Consider the following 10,184-nt stretch of genomic DNA (forward strand, 5'->3'; position numbering starts at 1 on the left):
TTATTTTCTCCATTGTAGGCCCTCAGCTCCTTTGTTGAAGATAAGGTGTCCATAGATGTGTGGTTTTATTTCTGGGCTTTCAATTCTGTTCCATTGATCTGTGCACCTGTTTTTGTACGAGTACCATGCTGTTTTGATTACTGTAGCTTTGTAGTATGTTTTGAAGTCAGGGATTGTGAGGTCTCCAGCTTTGTTCTTTTTTCTCAAGGTTGCTTTAGCAATTCAGGGTCTTTTGTTACCCCATATGACTTTTAGGATTCTTTGTTCTATTTCTGTGAAGAATGCCATTGGGATTCTGATTGGGGTTGCATGGAATCTGTACATTGCTTTAGATAGTATGGACATTTTAACTATGTTTATTCTTCCAATCCATGTGCATGGAATGTCTTTCCATCTCTATGTCATCATCTGTTTCTTTCAGGAAAGCCTTGTAGTTTTTGTTGTATAGATATTTCACTTCATTAGTTAAATTCACCCCAGGTTATTTTTTTCTTTTAGTTGTGATCATGAATGGTATTGTGTTCTTGAGTTCTTTTTCTGTTAGTTCATTATTAGAGTATAGAAATGCTACTGATTTATGGAAATTGATTTTATACCCTGCAATTTTGCTGTAGTTGTTGATTATTTCTAAAAGTTTTCCAATGGATTCTTTGGGGTTTTCTATATATAAGATCATGTTGTCTGAAAACAGTGAGAGTTTCACTTCTTCCCTCCCTGTTTGGATTCCTTTTATTCCTTTCTCTTGCCTAATTGCTCTGGCCAAAACTTCCAGTACTATGTTGAATAAGAGGGGTGATAGAGGGCATCCTTCTCTCTTTCCTGTTCTCAGAGGGGTGACATTCAGTTTTTGCCCATTGAGTATGATGTTGGGTGTGGGTTTGTCATATATGGCCTTTATTATGTTGAGGTAATTTCCTTCTATCCCCATTTTGTTCTGAGTTTTTATCATAAATGGCTGTTCGATCTTGTCAAATGCTTTCTCTGCATTTATTGAGATGATCGTGTAGTTTTTATTCCTCAATTTGTTGATATCATGTATCACGTTGATTGATTTGTGGATGTTGAGCCATCCCTGTGTCCCTGGTATGAATCCCACTTGATCATGATGTGTGATCCTTTTGATGTATTGCTGAATTCTGGTTGCCAAAATTTTGTTTAGAATTTTTGTATCTATGTTCATCAGCGATATTGGCCTGAAGTTCTCCTTTTTCATGCTGTCCTTGTCAGGCTTTGGTATCAGAATGATGTTGGCCTCGTATAACGTGTTAGGAAGTGTTCCATCCTCCTTAATTTTTTGGAATAGCTTGAAAAGGATAGGTATTAAATCCTTTCTGAAAGTTTGATAGAATTCCCCAGGAAAGCCGTCTGGTCCTGGGGTTTTGTTCTTTGGGATGCTTTTGATTGCTGTTTCAATCTCTTTCCTTGTGATTTGTCTGTTCAGATTGTCTGCTTCTTCTTGACTTACCTTTGGGAGATTGTAAGGGTCTTAAGAATTTATCCATTTCCTCTAGCTTATCCATTTTGTTGGCATATAGTTTTTCATAGTATTCTCTTATAATTTGTTGTATTTCTGTGGAGTCTGTTGTTATTTCTCCTTATTCATTTCTGATTTTGTTTATTTGAGCTTTCTCTCTTTTTTTCTTTGTAAGTCAAGCTTGGGGTTTGTCAATTTTATTTATCTTCTCAAAGAACCAGCTCTTTGTCTCATTGATCCTTTCTACTGCCTTTTTTGTTTCACTGGCATTTATTTCTGATCTGATTTTTATTATTTCCCTCCTTCTGCTGACTTTGGGCTTTGTTTGTTCTTCTTTTTCTAATTCAGTTAGGTGTAATTTGAGATTGCTTATTTGAGATTTTTCCTGTTTGTTAAGGTGTGCCTGTATTGTGATGAATTTCCCTCTTAATACAGCTTTTGCTGTATCCCACATGAGTTGATCAGCTACAAGAACCTATGGATTTTTATATATATCTTCATTGTGCAAAAATTAAAAATAGAGAAAATTTTAAAAGTAACTATTAAAATCATTTACACTTCCATCACTCCGAGACAATTGCTATGAATAATTCAGTGTGAAGTATTCAGTATGAATACTTCAGTGTGAATGACTTAAATAAATATACACTACTATCATGATACAGAATTGAAACAATCTTATAGGAAAGAGCCATCTCCACTTTCTCAGCATCCTATGTAAGGAAATAGAGATCAAACATTGGAGGAGTCTCTTCCTTCCTGGATTTTTATTTACATGGAAGATTCTGAAGCCTAGCTCCTTGCCCTTGCTTCCTATGACTTTTTTGAAAGACCTCTTCAGGTCAGTTACTGAGAGAGTATCTTCTCAAAGTGCTCAGTGAGGAGGACCTTGTGCTACTGTGATCATTGCTGCTGGTATTTGGGGAGTGGACAACTTGGGATGAGATATGGGGTAGCAAGAGGATAGAGACCTGAGTATGTAGTGGTCCTCAGCACTTTCTCAGAGTCCACTTATCTGGACAATGCCTAGCAGCAAGGCTGGATCTAGTGAGAGAAAAGGACATTATATAGTCAGACAAATACATATAGAAAGATAAAAATTGGTAACTATCATGGGGGAAAGAATGGAATGCTATTTGATTAAAGAAGAAGACCTCTTTACATTATAGCCTCAAGATGACCTCCCTAAAGAAAGGACATTTGATCTGAGATTACCTTCAGTTTCTAATGTAAAGATGTCTTTGAATGGTCATAAATTTCTATATGGTATTTAGATTGCAGAAAATGGTCTGTCTCTATGTCTAGAGCATGCATTCCCAACAGTGGTGATATTGACACAGGCCCTGATATCAGTTCCCCTACATTAAAGTCAGCATATATGGGCTTAAAATCAAAAGCAGTCATCCTCTTTCCCTGATTACTCCTCAGCTTCTTGGAGCCAAAGTCCACCATCCACCATGGAGGCAGACAACCAAGGCACCCACCTGTGGATTCCCTTATACTGCCATATTTCTTCCTGCAAGCAGCCTCATAAGGCCAAATGCATGCTGGTGGAAAGACACCAACCAGAAAGCCCACAGACTCACCCTCTATACAGGCAGCTTCATTCCTTGCAACCTTTAAAACCCCTTGCCTCCAATCTTTCAGGGAGATGAGGTGAATTTGAGGGCTGACTCTGGTCTCCCAGCTGATGTCACCTGTAATAAAAACACTTTCCTCATGTTCCAGTTTTTATTTGACCCTCTTGTGTGGTGGGTAAAGAACATGTGTTTGTGTCTAGTAACAATTTGGTGAGCCAGTCAGGAGGCTCTTGCTCATGGCTCTGTGGGCTTGGGCCAACTGATATTTCCTGTGAAGCAGTCCAGTAGTTGCCTAGGTGATTTGCCCTAGGGACTGTCTCAAATACTTTCCACCTGACATGGTGCCACTGGACCTAGGTACATTTTCTTGTGGCAAAGAAACAGGTTCTAGATTCATTTGTTTGTTTGTTTATTTTTGCTTCTGGTGAATCTACAGACTCAATTTGGAATAGTGTAAGCCACCTCAGGGATGCCTGTGAACTCCCTTCCCATCCATTGTGGTCATTCCATTTATGGCAGGCCTGCCTGGGGTGCCTTCTGTTCACAGAGGGACCATCTGGGTTCCTTTCTGTTTATGGAAGGTCCATGTGGGTGCACATTCAGAATGGGAATGGTTGTAGGACTTTCTACCCCAGATCTTGTAACTGGTACACTGATGACTGGGTTTTGTATGTCTGGATCTGTGCGTCCATTCATCTCTGTGTATCAGAATGGGGAACATGTTGTCTTTCCCCAAGTGGAGCCCATTGGGGCTGATTCTGTGTAGATGGTCTAATTATAGTTATAAGCCAATGTCTAAAAAGGAAATATTTTCTTTTACAATACCACATGGACATAATATTCTTTAGATTCTGGAGAGAAAATGGCCAAGAAATGCATCCTTAAGTTGGAAAAAATTTAGAGAGTTCTCTTGATAAACAGTTGTTTTATTGGTACTTATAAAAAGATGAAATTAAAAGGAAAATACAATGACTAGTCTTATGACCTTAATCAAACTTCGGGTCTCAGCTTCTTATAGATGCTAAGAAAATATAGATGCTAATGAACATATTACTTTAAAAGAATAAAAGGAAGCTGAGGAAGAATAAATGGACTGTTTACAACAAGATGGAAATTGTTAAAGGAGTTTTTAAAAATAATAATAATAAGAAGAAAGTAATAAGACAAATATTAAAGGTTAAAAAACGAAGAGAAATCAGAAGGGGTAGAGTCACAGGCATCATCCCAATAGTATGGAAATCTTTAACTAGTTATTAAAAAGAAAAATGGGATGAATAGGATAGACATGAATAAAATCAAAACAAAGGTTTTACTCTTTTTTTAAAAAAGATTTTATTTTTCCTTTTTCTCCCAAAGCCCCCTGATACATGTTTGTGTATTTTTTTTAGTTGTGGGTCCTTCTAGTTGTGGCATGTGGCATGCCACCTCAGCATGGCTTGATGTGCAGTGCTATGTTCGTGCAAGGATTCGAACCGCTGAAACCCTGGCCCCTCAAAGCAGAGCATGTGAACTTAACCAATCGCTCGTGGGGCCAGCCCCAAAATAAAGGTTTTAATAAAACACCGCCTAAGGATACATGGGCTAGAAGGACCCCTTATTGCCCACCCCCCCCAACATTAAAGGAACTCAGACATACCTGTTCTATTCACCACAGTTTAAAATAATTTAAAAAGCCAGAAGGCAGAAATCACAGTGAGAAACATGACCAACAATTGTTTGGGTCAAAAGTTAGGCTGCTAAGGTTGATAAGACTATAAAGATTCAAGTATTTAAGTCAATATTATATGAAGAGTTTATGTCAACTTTGACTGAATGGGTTTTTTTTTTTGGAAATTAATATTATGTTTGACTTGGAATGCTTCCTCTACACAGTATTGTAATACTAAAATTTGTTAGTGGAATCCTAGAAAAAGTTATAATTAGAGGTATAAGAGCTAATAAAATTAAGTTTTGTAAAAATTGGTACATTTAAATGGGCTTTATATAAAATGATTACATCTCTTCTTGCCTGACTGTATTGTGGCGATAAATCTGCCCTTCAGACAATGTTAATTAAACATACTAAAGGAAACGCAATAAGGTCGCCTGAGCCCATACCAAATGAAATTAAATTAGAAGCTAATTTCAAGTGTCAAAAGGATAATAAAGGCTCCCCTCCAAAGTAAATTTGTCTAAGGTTAAATTGTGTATCCTGAAAGAGGGTCTTTGCTAAATGCTTTGTGCAGACTTTTAAAGCTGTGATACATTGTCTTAAAGTTTCAAAACAAGAACTGTGGTCTCTTTATGTATATGTATATGTATGTGTATATATACATATACACAATATTTTACCTCCAGAAGTATGGCCAAAATTAAGAACTCTATTTAATTGGCTTAAAGTAAGCACTTAAATAAATTATTTCTAAATGTAATAAAAATGAACCCAAATGTTTTTAAGGTTAACATGATATGAAATAATCTTTAATAAATAAAAGCTTATTTAAATTTGTTGGTTTGTTTAAAGTAAGCATGTTTTCAGAGTTATCAGCATTGGATATGTTACAGATGTACAGTCTGGGTTTACTGGTCAAATGAGCTCATGTAGTCTCCATTATAAAATTTTTTAGCAAGAGTAATACCTTAGAATAATAGCTTATTTTGTTTGATGTCTCTTGATGTTTTTATAGACAATCTAAATGTAATTGTTGAGGATAGGTAAACTACACAGATAAGAAAGACAAAGGTTCTTGGAGGAACTTTTTAACAATAATTAAGTTTTATAGAATATATGCTTGGAAAATAACTTTCAAGATCCTTTTGGTAACTTAAAACTTTAGGGTTTTGCTAAATTAAGTAAATGACAAAATTATTGTTGAGTATCTAGGTCATTTCCACATAATATAAAATGTTAAAAATTGATTACTAAGCATAGATTTGCCTGCCTTTGGTTTCTTGCCTCAAAGAAACTGAAAGATGCTTGAGTTTGTTGATAAAAATGTTTTGTGCATACTGAGGAATTTTCTATGGAAAAGCTTATATTTCTAGAAAGTCTATACACAAGGAAAGTAAAATGTATGTTTTCTGTAAAGGAGGTATAAAAAATAGAGATATTTTTGTTTATTTTTTTAAAGCAAGATAAATTTGTCCTAAAATACTAGGAGGGAAAAAAGAAGACATGGGCCAAATTCTAAATGTAAAAAAGAAAGTTATAAAAACCTTGTGGAGAAAGACCCAGAGGAAAACAAACCTATATATGGTCAAGTTGACTAAGATTAAGATGGAATTAATTAAGTCATTATGTTTCAAGACCAAAAGTAGTTGATGTAAAAGGAAAATTTGGCTTCCTCTCCCTTAAAAAGATAATTCTCTTGAAATTTTGTCTGCTCTTGATAATGATGTTATAAAAGGGTTTTCTTTATTTTTGAGTAATTCTACCTAAAAGACAGAAGATCAATGCTTTGTTAAAATAATTTCCTATGGTTAAAAACACTGATGTCTCTATATTAAAGTTTTTTGACTGTTTTGACTCTCTGTTTGCCTTTGACATCTTCTGTTGTCACCTTGATTGAATGGATACCTAAGTGTTGTTTGCTATTTGACTAAGCATTTTAAAACTTTTTGATATTTTTGGCAAACTTCACCCCAAGTTAAAGTCTTATTTTGACTTATAAAGAAAATTGAGAATTTCCAATCAACTCTGAAACTTTTAAGAAGTTTGTTCTCTCTTTCTATCAAGAGGAAGATATTAAACTAACTAAAATTACTTGGTATGTTAAACTACATGGGCAGCATTATCAACTAAATGATAATAAGTCCTCCTAGGTTATATTATGTGGGTATATGTTATTGATATGTGTTTTAAAAATTACATAATATTTCTAAAATTCTGACCTGTCCTGATAGCCACAATTCTGGTTATTAAATTAAAGTGTTGTATGTCACAGAAGTAGCCAAGTTTCTTTGTCAATTGCCTTTTTAAAGTCTTTTGTCATTTGCAGACAGCTGTTTTACTCTTTTTTTTTCACAAATATGTTTCATCTTCAGCGAGATTCACAGAAAGGACTCTGACTCTTGCTGTAGAATACCGGTTTGTGATAAACTTTTAGATTATCAAACTCAGATGGGTAAGAAAATACAGAACTGTAACTGAAAAACTGATGGCCTCATGAAACTGCTAATAGAATATCAAGAGTTGATTACATGAAACTAAATGAAGTAAGAAGGATATCAAGAGTTGACTACATGAAACTAAATGAAGTAAGAAGGATGATTTCAATTTTTATGACTTTTGATTTGAAATATTGTTGATTTTTAATGTTTTTAGAGGCTTAAGGAAACCTTTTGGTCTTAAGGAACTGTCTTTTAGCAATTTGCAAACAAAAATAAAACACCATGTTTTCTTCCTACCTGATCCCACCAGAATTTTGAAATTCTTAGTGAATAAGTCTTATTTTCATGGTAATATGGTTGTTTGCATAAGTTCAGTAAGAATATATTCTCCTTATATCAGAATACAATTGGAAACACTAGTTATATTGTCAAAGCATTGACTGGAATGTCAATTTGAGAGAGAAAAATATATATAGACTCAGATAGTACCAGACAGCTTTTCAGGAATTATTTATGTAGTAAAGCTACTGTGTAATATTGGCCTAACAGCTTGCCTACAGGGTACCCAGCAACCCTATCAGGTAAGTAAAGAGGGTCACTTTTCTGTCAGGTGCAAGGAACCTCAAAATATTATGGGGAACCTCAAAAAAGAGAAGAAATCATGCAAATCTATAGGTATTACAGTAAGAATCTGACGACAAGTTCTTTGTCTGGCTTTCCTGCCCTCAAGAGACCTTAAAATTTCAATCAGATATTCCTTATAAAAAGTTCCAGCAAAGCAGATTTGAAAGAGACTATATGATCAGTTACTATTCTTGCTGTTCTTAGGTAAACAATTGGTCCAAGTTTTTAAAAACTAGACCTATTTTGCAACCAGAGAGTCTTAATCTTGCTGTCTTTGCTAAAAATGAGGGCGATTTTAGAGAGAATGATCATATTTCAATAAAAACTCTAATACACATTTGTGGATGTTAGATTTTGGTTCTGTTAATTGTCTTTGAGGTTTCTGTTTTCTATCTGTAACTGGACTGGATCACGAAGTCTTCTAGTTTCCTGAAATATCTGGCTACAAATCTCCAAACTAACACTTTCAATTTTTTCCATCATTTTCATTTGGACTCATTGAGAACTGAAAATACCATTTTTCCCAAAGCCCTGCAAACTGAGGCTAAATATCTTGATATAAACTTGGAAAAGTTTCATGCCTGTTGTTATTTAAGGCACTCAGAAATATACCTGACTGCCTGATGGCACCATCAGAGACATTTCAAACTGAAAAAATGCTTTGACCCTGACTTCTAGAAATCTTCTTGATTGGCTGACCCTGGGCTCAGGAACTGGTTTATATTTGCTCAATCACTAACCTTGTTTTTCCTGTTTGTTTATCTATAAATACTTCTTATTAAATACCTGGTTACTTACTTACACAATATAGGCCTAACTGTGGGAGCCCACCAACATCACCACCTTACTAAGAGACTGGTTCAATGATATTGATCAACCTATGCCCTTTATCAGCAGTTTTATTACAGAGAAACTGATATACAGAGCAAATCAAGAAGCTGAAGCTTCCCAGACCAAAACTCCTCAGCTTCCTGGTGCCAGAATCTACCATGCACCAGGGAGGCAGATGACGAAAGACTCCCACTTGCAGATTCCCTTATATCACCATTCTGGTCCCTGCAGGCAGCCTCACAAGGCCAAATGCAGGCTGGTAGGAAAGTGCCAACCAGCAAGGCCATAGGCTCACCCTCCCTACAAGCAACTTCATTCCTTGCAACCTTTAAAATCCCTTGCCTCCCATCTTTCAAAGAGAGGAGATGAATTTGAGGGCTGACTCTTACCTCCCAGCTGACATCATCTGAAATAAAAACCCCTTCTTTGCCATAAGCCTAGCAGTCCAGTTTTCATTTGGCCCCTCTTGTGTGGTGGGTAAAGAACCTGTGTCTGTGTCCAGTAACAATATCATCCTCAGCAACAAAAATTGATTCTTGGGAGGCAAAAAGAGTCTTACTATTTTTACATATAAAATATAAGTATACATACAGTATGTAAGCAGATATACAGTATATCTGTGGCCTTACTGTTTCATGGATGAGGGTGGTGGCTAGAAAAGAAAGTCAAAAAAGTTCCCTTCATGGAGTGATAATAAAAAAAATGTTGAGACATCACTGACATCTTAATGACATCATCTCTCTTAGGACTACAATTCATTCATTGCCTTATTGCTCATTTCTCCACTCACATACTCATTCAGGAAATGTTGAGAAACACTGGCCCAGACTTTTGCACAGTCCCTCAAAAATATTTGTTAAATGCCTACTTCCAAAAAAGAATTGTTAGAGACAAGGGGCATATAATGGTGGATAAGACAAATATGGGCCATTAGTATAAGTCAAGGAGAAGACACAAAAACAGCAAGAAACTAGGGGAAATAATTACAGATTATGCTAAACACTGTGAGAAAAGCACCAAGAGGCCTGAAACAGAAAATAAACAGACGAGATCTCTTTGATTGCAAGGCCATGGAAGGTCTTGCTGAGAAGGACCCCGGATTTGAAAACAGAGGTCCTGTAGTGTAAGCCCTGACAGTTGGCTTTTGCTTTTTGTAAAGCAAGTGCCTCCCTTAAGCTTTGATTGCTAAGGCCTACACCTCAAAGATGGCTGTCTTGAATAAAGATATTGCCAGCCACTGGACAAAGAGCCAGGCCACCTCCCCTGCCACATCCCCCAGATTCCTTTGTTTTAGAGATTTTGGTTGATTTTTGATAACTGACCATTTGGAGGACTTATTTTTTCTCTTCCTATGCTTTAAATTCTCACTCTTATGTTTTAAATTCACCAAAGAAGAGTGAGCGCAGGCCATCCTTGGCCCCATCCTCAACCTCAATAAAAGCAGAACGCCAGGCCTGCAACCTCACTCTGTGGCCCCACACATACTGTGTGCTTTCCAGGACATATAAGTGAAAAATATGTTTTTTTTTAAAAAAGTTTCCTTATGGTGTATGTGAAGGGCATCTCACAATCAAGGTAAGAACCAC

The sequence above is a fragment of the Equus caballus genome, chromosome 5 (assembly GCF_041296265.1).
Source record: "Equus caballus isolate H_3958 breed thoroughbred chromosome 5, TB-T2T, whole genome shotgun sequence".
Lineage (NCBI taxonomy): Eukaryota > Metazoa > Chordata > Mammalia > Perissodactyla > Equidae > Equus > Equus caballus.